A 16267-nucleotide genomic window follows, 5' to 3' on the forward strand; every position below is an offset into this window, starting at 1 on the left:
GAACAGTAAGCAGACATTTGGATATATAATCAAAGAAGACAAGTCTAGAAAGTAGTAATAGTATTTACATATTTGGTCAATAACTAGCAAATCATTGCCCTAGAAAAAGATTGGCAAGTTTGAAAGAAGTAAATAAACAGGTGAAACACAGGAAAGGTTAGAGAGATTACTAGATTATCCTTTAAAGAACTGAAGATTTTCCTGGGAAACTGGTTGATGAAAGCATTTGTCTGCTTAGATACCAGAGGTTGGTCCAACCTGATGGCTGCATGGATATTTGCTTAAAACATAAAAGTAGAACAATATAGAAGTGCTGAATTTATAATAAATGTACACTGTTAATTTTGCAAAAGAAAAATTATGGCATTGCTTTTCAAATTACCACCCTTTCCATGCTTTCTCAAATGCTAGACTATTTTAGCTTTTTCCTGAATCAGTACCTTTTTAGGGAATTTATACTAAAATTCACTTTCCCCCACATAGCATTCATTTATCTACAAATCTATAGATTATGTGTGAGAAAATAAGCAGACACTTAGCACTGCTAATCTCTCAAATACCATTAATTTCCAAAACAGGCAGCTTGCTGAAATCCAATCTGTCATCATAGCCACAATACAGTTAACCACACAAACTGTTTATTTCCAGCTGACATGTAATTGGTAATGATTTCAGACATCAAAAGCCTTTGAAGCATAGTACTTGGGCAGGATTTTTCAAACTTTTTCAGGTCATTCAAATCAAAAATGCTTTAAAACTTATTTTGTTGAAATATGACAAATGTCAGATTTGTTATATGTAGATTGAATACGAAGTACAGTCATGCTTCCAAAGTTATATGCTGCCAGCAGATGGCAATAGTGATGCATTAAAAAAAACCTGGTGTGTTCCTTAGCTTCTTTCACTTAAGTTGGGAAGAAACTATTGTAGAAAAAAGATTGCATTATTTTGTGAAATGGAAGTCTGCAGTAAGTTTTGAGCAATGTGCTTTAAGCATTGTGCCCTGATTGAATTTTGACTGTCAAAAGAGTCCTTCCAATTGAAATTTGCTGCTGAATCATGTTGTTTCTCTAATTACTATGTTGATGTTAAGAACTGTGCATTGCTAGGTCAAAAAATGGAAAGATGGTGGACCTGGAAGAGCTTGTTTATGTGATCAAGAATGAAGTGAACAACCTGTGACAGTAACGGACAAGTTTCACATCAGAAAGGTTGATGAACAGATTAAGTGACAGATCACTTAAAGAGAAACTGCTGTCAAGCTTGGCATTTCACTGGTAGATAGGAGTTACATTACTGATATTCAATATTGAAATATTTGTGCAAGATATGTTCCTTGCATGCCAGCAGCAGATGTACCAAATGGTATTAATTACGTAGAGGGGAAAATTCGGATAATAAAAGAATTCATTTCAAGAATTATTGTCTTTTTTAAATTTATTATATCATTTAAAGTTATAGAGATAGAGGATTATTTTTAATTGAACCCTAATAAATTTGGCCCTGTTTAGCATTTTTGAATCACCCAAGGTGAGTCAGGTGCAATACTGTAAATAATTTTAAAGTAAATTTATTCACATAGATTTATACACATTTACATAGATTTGTACATATTTACATAGATTTAAAGAACACCCAATTCTGGACTTTTTACATAAAGTCAGAAAAATAAAAGAACAGACTATATGGACCTTTGGGGGATATTATTTCAGGGTGTAAGAACCATGTCCAAGAAGAAGCTACACTAATGTTGATAAAAAAAGCACGATGCCAGCTCAGTACTGTGTCCTGGCTTGCAACCCAACAAGAATAGATCCAGATCATCTATTTCCTTCAGGATACTCTGGAACTGTTACATTACAATTTTTTCAACAATCGTCCCTAAAAAGAAAGGTTGGAGACTGCACAACAATTGTTCAGAATGATGGCTTCTTAAGGAGGGAACATGCTATTATGTCCTTCAGAGTCACAGGAACCACCCCATTTCTCAAAGAAGCTAATGGATTCAACCACAAGTCACCTCCCTAGTAGTTTTAACCACCCAGCAAGGGCCTAGCTTTAACAATTTCCCAACTTGCAATCTGAAAGACCTGTCCAGTTAATCAGCATAAAAATTAAAAAGAGCAAGCATAAATATTCCTTATTCTACTTAAATTATATACCTCTTTCAAGTGATATTTTATTAGTTTTACCAGTTTTAGTAGTAATCCATAGCATACAAGATATAGTTTTTATAATTGTTTCCCACTACCTATATGTTATCTTTCTCTTTTCCAATAGGCAATTAGATTCATTAGGTTGGATTAGCAAACTGGGTTACAGTATTGTAGAGAGAAGTACTCTTCACTTTGGCCATATCTGAGAAAGTTTGTTTTCAGGAAGACGAAATTGATATTAAAAAATTCATAGTTGTTTAAATTTAGTTTAACTGTACAGAAAACAAACCAATTATAAAACTTGTACAAAATTAATTCAGTTCTAATCTTATTTTTTATATTCCGAAAGATGCTAAGACAGACTGTAAAGAAATATGTCTGACCTGGGGACTTGATGGCACAGTGGCATAATGACGCTGAAACTGCTGGCTAGAAATGGTCTGCACTCCAGCAGTTTGAGCCTAGCTCCAGAGACAGCGTGAGCTCCTGTCACTCATTCCCTAGCTCCTGCCCACCCAGCAGTTTCAAAGCAAGCAATACTGCAAGTAGATAAATGGGTGCCACTTTGGTGGGGAAAATCTTACTGTGTTCATGTGTGTGCAGAGAGCTGAAGCTGGTGCTGGGCTTGGCCGAACACAAGGCAACGTAACATGAACTGAGGTGAGACTGGCGGTGAGACTGGCGGAGCAGCCAGCAAGCTGAGCTCTGCTAGTCAGCTGGTGTAAGCTAGTTTGTTCCCTTTGGTGTATCAAGGATAGGCATGCCAGTGTTGAACAGAAGGAACTAGCTGTCAGGATTGCATTGTCTAGCATTTATAGATTTCCCTGACATTGTATACCAGGCATGTCAAACTCGCAACATCACGCGACGTATCGGAACTTTTTCCCATTGCCAAAAATGGGATGGGCGCGGTTTCTCTGTGATGCTCTGGCCTGTAGGCTGGCAGTTTGACACCCCTGTTGTATACCATACACTAAATAAATAAATGTCTGACCTTTCTTCTATTACTTTGCAGACATGAATCATCCTACAATTTGACATACCTTCAGCTCTCAGACTGTGTATTTAGAATGCATTTAAATAAACTGCCACATGAATTAATTACTAGTTAGCAGGCAGCAGATCTATTATGACTGTAAAAAAATAAGCTATAACTGAAAACAAGCTGTACTATCTGTAAGTGGTCTCCTTTAAATTAAATTAGTTTCTAAGTCTACAAATCTATAGATTCCCACAATATCATTTAAAAATAAATTTATAATTTCAGAAGTCAATTTTAAACATTTATGTTAAAATGTACAGTGTACATAATGCTCTTAATAAGAGTAGTACAATGCATTTCTTACCAAGTTACAATTTATTAGACAACTGAAACCACAACTGACTTCAAAACCATAATATTTACTCAGTGTATATTTTTGTCTTCTAGGGCTATTTGACTTTTTAGTGGGCTTTCCCATCCTTGTCAATTATTGCAAGCAAATGTGGTCAGAAGCTTCAATTTGCTCAGTATGTGGACAGGTTAATATCATATCTGGCTATGAATTAAAGAATTTCACTGTAGTTAATTCATTAGGTTAATTTAATAGAAAGTATTTAGATCTGGGAGGGGCCAGTTTGTTTCGTTGGTATTGTTGTTAGTTGCAAAGTCGTGTCTGACCCAGTGGCGTAGCGTGGGGGGTGCAGGGGGGGCCGGCCGCACCGGGCGCAACATCTGGGGGGGCGCCCATTAAACTCGCCGGAGGGGGACGATTCCGCTTCGCCGAGGGTCGGAGGAGCGAGTGAGTGAGTGAGCGAGCGGGCGGAGCGTAGAAAGCAACCGCATTCGCTGCGCCCAGCCAGAGCGGGATTCCGTCCTCTCGCGGCTGCGGATCGCCTCCTTTCTCGGGTGGGGGTGGGGAGGCTTGGCGGTGTCTTGCCTCCCTCTCTTTCTCCCGCCGCGGCTCTCCTCCGCTTGGCTCTCAACCTGCAAGCCCGGCCCCCCCGACCCAGCTCCCACCCCGTCTCCTCCTTTCCCAGAGGTAAAGGTAACAACTGCAGCTGCCGCACCTGCTGCTGCTGCTGCTCCTCCTCCTGCCGTATTGACTCTCTGCGGCCACTCGGTTCCCCCTGCAGGAGGCGATCGGGACCGCCCCCCCGACACACGTCGCCAGCAGCGAGAGTTTCCAGCCAGGCCGGCGAATCTTTGGGGCGAGGTGCCAAAGAGAAGGAGGCGGCTTGGCTTGGATAAACAGCGTCTGGGCAGAAAATAGGTCGGGCGCCGCAGCAAGTATGAATTCCTGGGGTACAGCCTAAGCAGGCAAAGCTGCAGGGTGGGTTGGTTGGCTTTTCCGGCTTTGGAATAACCTTGGGAAGCTGAGGCATTGTAAGTTGGAAGTCATTGTTTGTCGCCTAACATGTTGGGTCAACCCCACGCCACATGCTAAGCCATAAACCGTGGTTGGTATCCAGGGTTTAGGACAAGATGGAGAAAACTAGCCAATTGTGGGATCATAAATCTTGATGAAGCCCATCATCGCTCCATGTGATGTATGCACTCAATCTACAAACGTACGGTAGTCCAAGCCTATTCACATCTGTTGTAAGGTCATTCTCTTGTGGGGTTTATCCTGACGTCCACTAAGAGTGGAACAAACATGCCCCATTAACCATTTTCAACGCCATGTCCTCTCTTTGTCTCATCCTAAATCACAGCTGAGGCACCTTAAAGTTGCCTTGTTTCAGTTTTAAACTAGCATTTTCCCTCTTCTCCAGAGACCCTTTTTTGCCTTGAACCTAACTCAGGGGTAGGCAACCTTGGCTCTTTTATGACTCATGGACTTCAACTCCCAGAATTCCTGAGCTAGTGGAAGAGACTCGAATGCTAAAATCCACAGGTTAGGGGGCGCAAATTACTTGCCTTGCCCCGGGTGCTGACAACCCACGCTACGCCACTGGTCTGACCCATCAAGACCCCATGGACAAGGTTCCTCCAGGCCTTCCTGTCCTCTACCATCTTCTGGAGTCCATTTCAGCTCACTGAAGCCTACTGCTTCAGTGACTCCATCCAGCCACCTCATTCTCTGTCGTCCCCTTCTTCTCTTGCCCTCAATCTTTCCCAGCATTAGGCTCTTCTCCAGTGAGTCCTTCCTTCTCATTAGATGGCCAAAGTATTTGAGTTTTAGCTTCAGGATCTGGCCTTCTAAAGAGCAGTCAGGGTTGATCTCCTCTAGGACTGACCGGTTTGATCGCCTTGCAGTCCAAGGGACTCGCAGGAGTCTTCTCCAGCACCAGAGTTCAAAGGCCTCAATTCTTTGAACAGCATAAAATAAAAACAAAAACCTCTTCCTGCCCTGTTCCGAGGACCAATTCTCCTTCCTCCCAAGCCCGCCCTTTCTTCTGTTGTCTTACAAGACTGACCAAGCACTGCGGTTGCGCGCCAGCAGAGAGACGCGCAGTGAGGCGCAGGGCGCCTGCGCAGTTCTCTCTCTCTCTCTCTCTCTCTCTCTCTCTCTCTCTCTCTCTCTCTGTTTTTTTTCCACGCGTGCTGCTGTTGCTGCTGGTGGAGGCTGTACTTCGTCTGCGTGGTGTCTCCCTGAACCACGTCCCGGGTTGCGTCGTAAGAGTCGCTGTGGGTTGGGAGCTCTTGTTCCCTTTCTTCGGGCTGACCTGTCCGTCCTTCCTTCCTGGCCCGGCGTGTCTTGGTGTTTGAACTCCTTCGGGGAAGACGAGAGGTAAAAACATCATCTCGCCATGGAGGACTTCCGCGCGAGCGCTGGGAATATTCCGGTATATTAGCTCTCCCCAATCGAGCCCTTAATCCGTAATAATCAGGGCGGCCATCTGGAAGACAACTCGATTGGGGAGGGTACTGCCGTCCCTTCGCGTGGCCTGGATGTTTCCGCCTCCTCCTCCCCCCCCCCTTTCCTCCTGTTAGGTACTTCCAGGCCCCCTCGGAGGGAAATCCTTAATACCTTGCAGGTACATGCTTCTCTGGAGTCCTTGGGGCACTCTGAGCTTGGTTGTTTTGCCCATGTTTTATTACCCGACCAGATAAAGATAGTCTGTTCTTGCAGCACAGGCTTCTCTGCCCTTCGGTGGGATGGAGAAGGGGGTGGGGATTCAATGCAGAAGGAAAGGAGAAAGGACACCTAACGATTGTCGATATCCGGCCATTGAATGAAGCTCAGGGCAAATGCCGTCGTACGTAGTAGCCACGCTCTCTTTGTAAAAGGTTTGGAAAGAAAAAGCACAGGCTCCCCTCTTCTGCCCGCTTTACCTTGTGCGTGTAAAGGGAGTCCGACTGAAGACTGTTTTGGGGAAAAGCGGGATTTTAACATTGAGAGAAAAAAATGTTGAACTCGCATCAAAACGTTTCAGACAGTCTCGGAAGGTCTCAGTAAGTGTTTCCCAACCTTAGGAACTTGAAGATGCGTGGACTTCAACTCCCAGAATTCCCCAGCCGGCTGGGGAATTCTGGGAGTTGAAGTCCACGCATCTTCAAGTTCCTAAGGTTGGGAAACGCTGAACTGTCTGCTGCTATACGTTTTAACGCGTTACAGTTCTTAACTGAAATATTTGTAATCTTTCTCACAACCTACCTGCATCCTTTGTCTTCCTTTGCCTTTAAGCCACGCCACATCTGATGAAGTGTGCTGCAGTTTACAAAAGCTTGTGCCTTTTAATCAAATGCGTTAATGGGGAAAGGTGCTATCTTCTGTTGTTGTTGTTGTTTTTGCCACCATAGACTAACGCTGCTCTCCTCTTGCAGTGGAGGCAATAACTGAGGGTAATAAATCTTTTCAAGGCTGAAAAGTCCTAAAACTGGTGGGATATCTGTGTAAACATGTATTAGGACAGATTTCAGATTCTCCTAGTATGACATTCTTGTAGCAAAACGTTGTTTGTGCTAAAGATCTTCCACTCTTCATCTTTTCTAATGTTTAATGCATGCCTTTGTTGAGAAAGAAATGTAGGTAAAGCTACTAAGAAAAATAAGAATTATTGCATTTGCAGGCACTCGTGTGAGAGTTAATGAATAGCCACATTAGATTTTTCTCTTGGGAGTCAGTTCTTAGTCTCAAGTGATTTACAGCTCAAATATAGTTGCATTTCTTATTTGACTTGGATTTACCTGGTTTGTTTCAGAAACAATTCTCGTGATCTTTTGTTTGTGATTGGAAGCTCTGTTTTCAGTTAATATTTTACATCTGAATCATCCCTGCTTCCCCCCCCCCCCTCCAAATGTTAGTGGGATTTGCCTTCTTTGCTTTTTATGTTAGCCTCTTTTTTCTTATGTGTTTTAATAAAGGGACAAATATTCTGTTCTTTTTCTAAAATGTGGAAGGGGATTCTTGTCAGTGTTTATAAAAGGCCCATTACCTTTCCTCATAATCTGTTGACCAGCAACATTGAATGCAGTATGTTTTTATAGTATAGCCAATATTTTTGAAATTGTTTACTGAGGATTTTTTTATGCAACAGAAGAAATTGCTGGAAGGTTAAAATTAAGTGCACAGTTTGTTTATGATATTGCACCAATTAACAGTCTTACAAGGTAATTTGGTAAATTAATATTCAGATCACAGAAGATTAAAAGTCTTTACACTGTGCTGATTAGGCCACCTTTGGAGGGCTGTGTCCAATAATGGATGTAACATTGTAGATACCCTTGAACTATGTCATTCATTGTGGATGACAAACCGGAGCACGTCCAGATGAAAGTAATCATGATTAAGAGTTTTGAGAAGTAACTCATTTAAGAATCTGTTGAAAGAGTATGTATTTAGTTTGATAAAGATCAAATGAAAAAATGTCTCTACATGTCAAACTCTGATGCAGAAATGGCCTGAGATTTGTTATATGGGGCATTAAATAGTAGGATTAGAAACAGTCCACTGAAGCATCCAGATTTCAGCTAAATATTAGAAAATTCTGAAGGAGCTTTTGGAAGGGATGCAGACAACCCTCCCCACGTTTAAGATCATGATTGCAGTCAAAGAGTATTTATTAAATTTGCCCATCTCAATGCAAGGTGACTGGATAAAAAGTGTGCTGAATCTACAACCCAGGATAATTTTCATTCATCCAACCTAATTCTAGACAGGTGGTATAGAAATCACCTGAAAAACATGACATCCATATCACTGATTGGTCACTTTGAATTTTGTTTCTTGTAAACTACCTCTGCTTCCCAAGGAAACTCTCTATTGGATTATAGCAGGGGAGTCAAACTGCCAGCCTGTGAGCTGGTTTCATCATACCGAAGCCGCGCCCACCCCATTGCCGGCAATGCAAAAAGAGTCACGATATGTTGCAACACGTCACATGACGTGGCGAGTTTGACACCCGTGGATTATAGTATCCTTAGGAACCTAGCACAGAGTGAAAGCTAATGTAGTCCTAGGGCAGGGATAGGCAACCTCGGCTCTTTTATGACTCATAGACTTCTTTTATGACTCATGGCTCAGGAATTCTGGGAGTTGAAGTCCATGAGTCATAAAAGAGCCAAGGTTGCCTACCCCTGTCCTAGGGTATTCTCAAATGTCACGATTCCTAATAAGTAAATAAGTATTAATTAGTTTATTTTAAATGATAGCTGACCATTTTGGACTTTTTTCTTCTGGAATTTTTAATGTTCTGTAATTGGCATTGAAGCTAATTTCACTATTCTGTATATGTGTGTGTGTATGTAAATATTTTTTTTTGGCTTGCTAACAAAGAATAAAGGGAGCTGCCACTGCTGTGGCTACTGCCTGTAGATGGCCTTGGGCTAGGCTGAAACAAGAAATAAGATTTGTCCCATGTCTGGGACTAAGCAAGTGTATTCTGAATGCTTAACAAACATTTAACATATGTATGTATGTATGTATGTAAAGGTAAAGGTTCCCGACTCTAGGGGCCGGTGCTCATCTCCGTTTCACAGCCGAAGAGCCAGCGCTTGTCCGAGGACGTCTCCATGGTCATGTGGCTGGCATGACTAGACGCCAAAGGTGCACGGAACACTGTTACCTTCCCACCATAGTGGTCCCTATTTTTCTAATTGCATTTTTACGTGCTTTCGAACTGCTAGGTTGGCAGAAGCTGGGACGAGTAACAGGCGCTCACTCTGCTATGCGGCACTCGGGATTCGACCCGCCAAACTGCCGACCTTCTGATCGACATGCTCAGCGTCCTAAACCACTGAGCCACTGTGTCCCTTTATATATATGTGTGTGTATGTGTGTGTATATATATATGTGTGTGTGTATGTGTATATATATATGTGTGTGTATATATATATATATGTGTGTATATATATATATATATATGTATATATGTGTTTTTGTGTGTGTGTGTGTGTGTATTGTTGCGAAGTCATGTCTGACCCATCGCGACCCCATGGACAATGTTCCTCCAGGCCTTATATATGTGTGTGTGTGTGTTATGCTATCATGAAGCTGTAATCTGAGGCATAGGTACAATATAAATCCCACTGTAATGTACTATAATATTTTTCATAAATAGGATTTCAGATTGGATCACAGCCATATATTAATAAACATCACTCATTAGTTTGATATTTGCAAAAACATGGATATTTGTGAGAGACTCCTAAAAGGTTTAGTGGCATACATGGATGGGGAAAAGCTTCCTTAGCTACTGAAATGTAAAGATATGATTACTAGAGCCTACAATCTGATATGGAAAAGAAGAATGAAATATGTATATTTATAAAATGTCACTTTCTGGCATTACACAGGTGCACCCTTATTTCTGAGTAGTTCATAGGCTGAAATAATTTAATTTTTAGAGAACTGCAATGTGGTCTTCATGGAGCTGCCCATAATGAGTGTCTTGAATTTCAATCCAGAAATCACTGGCCAACCTTCTACATAGTGCACAATGCCAGGTGATATTAAAAGTATTGCACAGATATTAAGTTATTTTCTGGGCATAATTTAAGGGATTGTTTTTACTGCAAAACCCTAAATAGCTTGGAGTCTGTCTGTGGTATATTTTGCTATGAACATGCTTGGTCATTAAAGACCATCCTCAAGTTACCTCCAGTTTTTGAGTTTTTTTCTGTGACACATGATGAGGGGGATGACCTTTTCTGTGTTATTCCACCCCTTTGCAGTTGTACTCAGCTCCCATATTTTCTACTTTTAGGAAAGAAATGCCAACTTTTCTCTTTACCAGCCTTTTTAATATTTAACTGGTATTTATCAGATTTTTTTTCTTTGTTATTGTTAGTTATTTTGAGTGGACCTATCATAGGCCTCAGATTTCATATAGGAAATTCCAGTTCAAAGCACTGTCTTTGGATTGGTCTCAACACCTAGAGCAGCATGTCAAACTCGTGATGTCATGTGATGCTGTGTGACGTATCATGACTTTTTCCCCATTGCCAGCAATGGGTTGGGTGCGGTTTCGTCGTGGTGCATCTAGCCTGCGGGCCAGCAGTTTGACATGCCTGCCTGAATTCATCAAAGTAATGACAGTCCTTGTGGAATGCTCTGGGTCCCAGTGTTTGCTTATATGTTCTGCTTATCTTATCAGAACTCTCTCTGTGGAGAAAGCAGTGAGAGGCTTCAACTTGATGCTTCAGAACCTCCAGAGCACAATAATGTGGTAACACTTACTCAAATAATACTCACAACCTCAAAGTTGATGATGCTACATCTGGGAGTTGCTGAGTGACGTGGTTAAAAAAACAGGACTACTTAAGGTAATGTATCTCGGGATTCTATCCCTCAAGCTTCAAGGATCTGTAGGAGCTACTCTAGAATCCAGGAGGCCAACCCTCATGAAGCTGACAAGATTATATGAATTAATAATCATGACTGTAGCCTCAATACAGTGAACCATTTCCACTCCAGGGGCTTCTCCTTCAACTCAGTCAGTCTGAAATCGTGTACCTTCCAGATATTTTGAATTACAACTCCAACAAATGCTTAGCGTTGGCCAGTTCTACTAAAGAAGAACATTACCTTAAGTAGTCCTGTAATCTTCCCAATAGGCTTATCTGATTACCACTAGTACACTATTAGGCAATTTCTTATTTATGCGTAATGGCCTATATTATGTCATTTTATATATATATATATATATATATATATATATATATATATATATATGTATATGTATATGTATATGTATATGTATATGTATATGTATATGTATATGTGTATGTGTATATGTATATGTATATGTATATGTATATATGTATATGTATATATATATGTATGTATATATATATATATATGTATGTATATATATATGTGTATGTGTATATATATATATGTGTGTATATATATATATATATATATATATATATATATATATATATATATATATATATATATAACATAAACACCTTGATTTTTGGTAAACAGCATGTTGTCTGCATTTATGTTTACAAAGTAATCACTAACAGTTTCTGTATTCCAAAATCGACATAAAAGCTTTGCTTGATTTTCTCTTTTTCCAATAATATTCTCTTTGCAACCTTAAATTAATACAATTCTTATTAACTTGATAGGTAACAAATATAAAGATTTTTCTAAAATTTCTACCAATAATAATCACATCAATATCATGTTTCTTTTCTATCTAGTCATCTTGGTTGCCTCGTCATGAATCCTGTTTACAATTATTTAAATTTATTTTTCCCTACAATGTTCAAAACGTTCTTATTGGTTAAAATTTTCCCAGAGTTAATTACCTTAAAATATTTAAATCTATTTTCATGTGTTTAAAAAGTAAGTAAGACACACAAGAAAAATAGAAAAAGAAAAGACAAGAGAGAGAAAAAGAAGGGAGAGAAAAATAAGGAAATAATATACTACTTAAAATACATATCCCTCTTAAACTAGTATACACTTATTTCCATTTTTTTCTGTTCTTTTTACTTATAATTAAACCTATGTTTAATCTTTAAATGTTCCATTTAATAAATCCAATCGTCTAATCCAGACATGTCAAACTCATGTCATGTGACATTGTGCGACATATCAGAGCTTTTTCTCCATTGCCGGCAATGGGGTGGGTGGGGTTTCTTTGTGACGTGTCTGGCCCATGGGCTGGCAGTTTGACACTCCTGATCTAATCTTTTAACTCTGTTCAAAACATTTTTTCCCTTTTTAGTTATCCATTAGAATTTTCTTAAAATCAATTACATTTAAATGTCTAAAACATTTCCTTTTTATTGATCATCCCAAACATTTTTGTATTTCTCATATCAAAAGAGAAAAGAGAAAATAAAAAATAAAAAATACTGTCTTACTTGGAGGGTTCATCCCTCTTAATCTAAAATCTTTCTTTTCTTCAACCATATTCAAACAAATGTTTAATTTTTAAATATCCCCTCTGATACACCCCATCATCTAATTCCTCAATTCTCACTTTAGCCCTCTTCTTTTGCTAAGTATCTTTCCCAATCAATATATTTCTTTGAATCAAAAGAGCCTTTCCATAATCTTATAAATGTTATAGTTAATAGTAGGCAAATCAAACATCATGTTTTTGTAAAAAGATTTTGCCCCTTCATATTCATTGAAGATTTTTCTCATCATCCCTGGTATCCCCATTTCTTGTGGTACTCCCAACAGCTCAGCAATCCATTTTGTCAAATCTTTTTCCTTATCCTCAAATTTACTTAGTGGTTTTAGAGTATAAGTTGTCTTTTCCATGTTCAATATTTCTTGTAAGTCCTTCTCCACTTAAGTCTCCACTAATTTATATTCAGTTGTCTGCTTTACATGATCTTTCTCTCTCTTTTTTCTGATCATTTAATTGTTGTGATATTAAATTGAGAATGGATTCATTTAAATTTTCAAATTCATTTTTAATTTCTTCATGGTTTGAAATTAATATCATTTGTATTTGTCGAACAGAACATATACAGCCCAGAAAGAAAAGCCTGTTGTGACCTTCAGGGCTTTGATTAAATAAAGAGCAGCTGTAACAAAAGAAAAGAAAACATTGTGGACTGTCTACAAAGTGACAACTATAAAACTTGAAAAAATTGACCTTCCTGGATTATAAATATTTTTTAAATTGTGATTTTAAAGTGATTGGCAGAGAAAGGATTTTTGGTCATTATGGAGCATCAGAGATCTGCAGAAAGAACATATCAAGAAAAAAATAAATATCATGGGAAATGTATGTTCTACAAGCCAACTTCTGCTCATGCAATGGTAATTGCCTTGTTCTGTCTGGTCCTGCATTTCTCTAGGTGCCCCCAAATTTCCTTGAGAGAATCTCAACCATGATATCAGCTCTCCTGGGTTAACCAGTCAGGAAACACAACTGGAGAAGCTTCTTTATTGTAAGGCTACATTAACAGAATCTTCCAGATTCCTATTCCATTCCATTCCATTCCATTCCATTCCATTCCATTCCATTCCATTCCATTCCATTCCATTCCATTCCATTCCATTCCATTCTATTCTATTCTATTCTATTCTATTCTATTCTATTCTATTCTATTCTATTCTATTCTATTCTATTCTATTCTATTCTATTCTATTCTATTGTCTGAAGATACAAACTTTCCACTGGCACTTTTAGCTTCCTGAACAATTAGGGCAGGTTCTTCCTAAATTGTTTTCCTTTGACTGTTAATCAATTAGGGTTCCTGCCTCTCTTGTCTGATTATTTCCTAGTTATCATCTCTTCGCTTTATCCACAAAGTCATCCACACATTCCAAATACGGTACATATAGAACAAATATAGGGGATCTGCTCCTGTTGCCTGCTATTAAAAGATTTGTCACAAACATAATTTGGGCATGTAACAAATAAGATATTTAAGTAAGCATGACCTTATTTTGTTCAATTCATTGCCTTATTTCTTCAGTTGACAAATAAGCTATGAACTCAGACAGTCTTCCCTCCACTTTATATAAGGATAGTGGTATTTTAGAAGATTTTTTGTAAAAAAAAATTTTTTTGGATCTGTGTCTCTATCATGACACCAGATACGGTGATTTGGAAATGTTGGGAAACAAACAGCCTAAAGGAGTGTATGCTGTCAAATACATTATATGCTGTTAAAAAAACCCTAAGATGAATGTATCCCTTTCAGTCAATATTTCTAGGATCACATTAAATATTTTCTGTAAACTTGTGGTTTCAAGGCCTCTGCCTTTTTTGATTGACTTTTAAAAACAGGAATTCAACCAACTTCAGTTCTTCATAACTCATATTTCTTCAGATGTGTTATATTCTAACTTCAACCATGTAACTCCTACTGAGAATAGCATGTTGGGAATTCTCTCTCAGCATATTGTTCTCTTTCCTAAACCAAAGAATAGTTGGAGAAAACCCATAAATGGAATTGAATGACTTTTGGCATCTGGCCAGCTCAGCTCTATCCAGTTGCCCTGACTGTCCCAAATTAAGGGATTACAGGATCATAAAAAGAGAGTTTAATGCCTTTAAAAATGTAAGTTATATTTATACAAAGAATTTTTAAATGAAAATGTATGTATTTCAAATGGGAAGGAAGCTCAGTGTTGAAATGGGGAAACATATTTATGCATACTTAATCAGCCACAAATCAAAAATGAAAAAAGATGTTTAATTCAATTTTGATTACCTAAGATTTGGATTCAATGACATAAGCCTGCCAACAGATGTTATTCATTAGCAGAATGGATTTTTAATTGATTCTACCACTTCCCACATACATAAATAAAATTGTCCCGGAAGGCTAGTTTGGAAGAGATTGATAGGAAGTGGCATGTGAGCAGGGTTTAAAAATGACTTTTGTCCAATAGTTTATTCTGTCTGAATGTTCATAACCAAACATCAATTGGATGAGCTGTTCTTTCCTCAGTAAATACTTACATTCTCTCCTCAATAAATACTTAAACTTTTGAATACAGCTGGAAGGGACCTTAAAGGACTTCTAGTCAAACTGCCTGCTCAAGCAGGAGACCTTATACTATTTCAGACAAGTGGCTGTCCAATCTCTTCTTAAAGACTTCCAGTGATGAAGCACCCACAACTTCCAATGGCAAGCTGTTCCACTGGTTAATTGATTAACCAATTTGTGCAGTCTGATAATAAACTGAAAAAATAAGGAGAAGGAAGTTGTCCACACAATTAAAGTTGCCAAGTTTGAAAAACATAGTTTTAGATCAATCACTGCTGTCTCACTCTTAACATTCCTCAGACTAATAACTCTAAAGATAAAATAAGGGGCAACCCTGGTATGCTTTCTTGAGCTTCCAGAGGAAAGAGTAATGAAATAATAACAAAATGATCTTTAGAAATAGTGGTGGATTTTAACTGTAGAAAGGCAATGTGAATTTCATAATTATGTGAATATATTTCTATAGATAAGATTAAAATACTTTATGAGATTTATAAAGTAAATATTTGACATAATACTAGCAACAGCTCATTTTGCTAGAATTAGCTTTGTATAATTTATCAATATATAGTAACAATTTGAGGTTATTTATTTAAAGCTGAGTTTTAGATATGTGCAAAAGGAACGCCATTTGTATAACACTTAGATGTTTAGTTCAAGTATATTGATAAATGGAATTTCCCATCAACTACGTTCTGTTCCCTTGTGAGAATCCTAGTGTCACTCTATATAATGATTTTGTATAACAATAAGTGAAAAAAAATCAAAATTTATACACAAAATTAATTTAAACCTCTTGCTATTTTAAAATATGGATTTAATAACTTAAACATTTTCTGAATGATGCCCCTTTTGGATATCAGGCATAAAACTTAATTTTTCTGAAATTGGGAAATAATTGAAATATGAAATAAATAAGAGACCTGCAGATTTAAAGAAGGAAAAGCTTACCAAACAATCCAAAATTTTCACCATGATTCAGTGTATTTTTTTTTGCTATCTAAAGTTCTATCATTCCTCAGTTACAGTTATATTTCCCTTCAATACAGTATTTCAGTTCAAATCAAATACTTCAATACAATGATTCATATTGCATTTTATGTAAATAGTTAATTCCAATTTACCAAATCTTGGGGCTATTTTATTTTTTACTTAAAATTTCAATTTTTAAAACTGCCTGAAGACTCTAGTGTCAAAATAATGCATTCAACATTTTTAAATAAATGTGATCAAAGTTTTCTTTTTCTGAATTTGCAGTATCTAATAGATC

At 38.0% G+C, this 16267-nt stretch overlaps 1 protein-coding gene across 5 annotated transcripts in view; it reads left to right on the forward strand.

Annotated features, from left to right (window-relative positions):
* Window positions 1-5670: 5670 nt before the first annotated feature.
* NDRG3 (NDRG family member 3) overlaps window positions 5671-16267 on the forward strand; it is a 39953-nt gene continuing 29356 nt past the window's right edge. For 4 of the 5 annotated variants that reach the window (XM_081323387.1, XM_081323383.1, XM_081323386.1 and 1 more), the window contains exon 1: window positions 5671-5869. The gene's annotated coding sequence lies outside the window, so the exon portion shown is untranslated. Of the gene's footprint in view, window positions 5925-16267 lie in introns of all 5 variants that reach the window. The other variant, XM_081323384.1, reaches the window with a different exon arrangement.

This window comes from Vipera berus (genome assembly GCF_964194415.1).
Source record: "Vipera berus genome assembly, chromosome: 3".
Lineage (NCBI taxonomy): Eukaryota > Metazoa > Chordata > Lepidosauria > Squamata > Viperidae > Vipera > Vipera berus.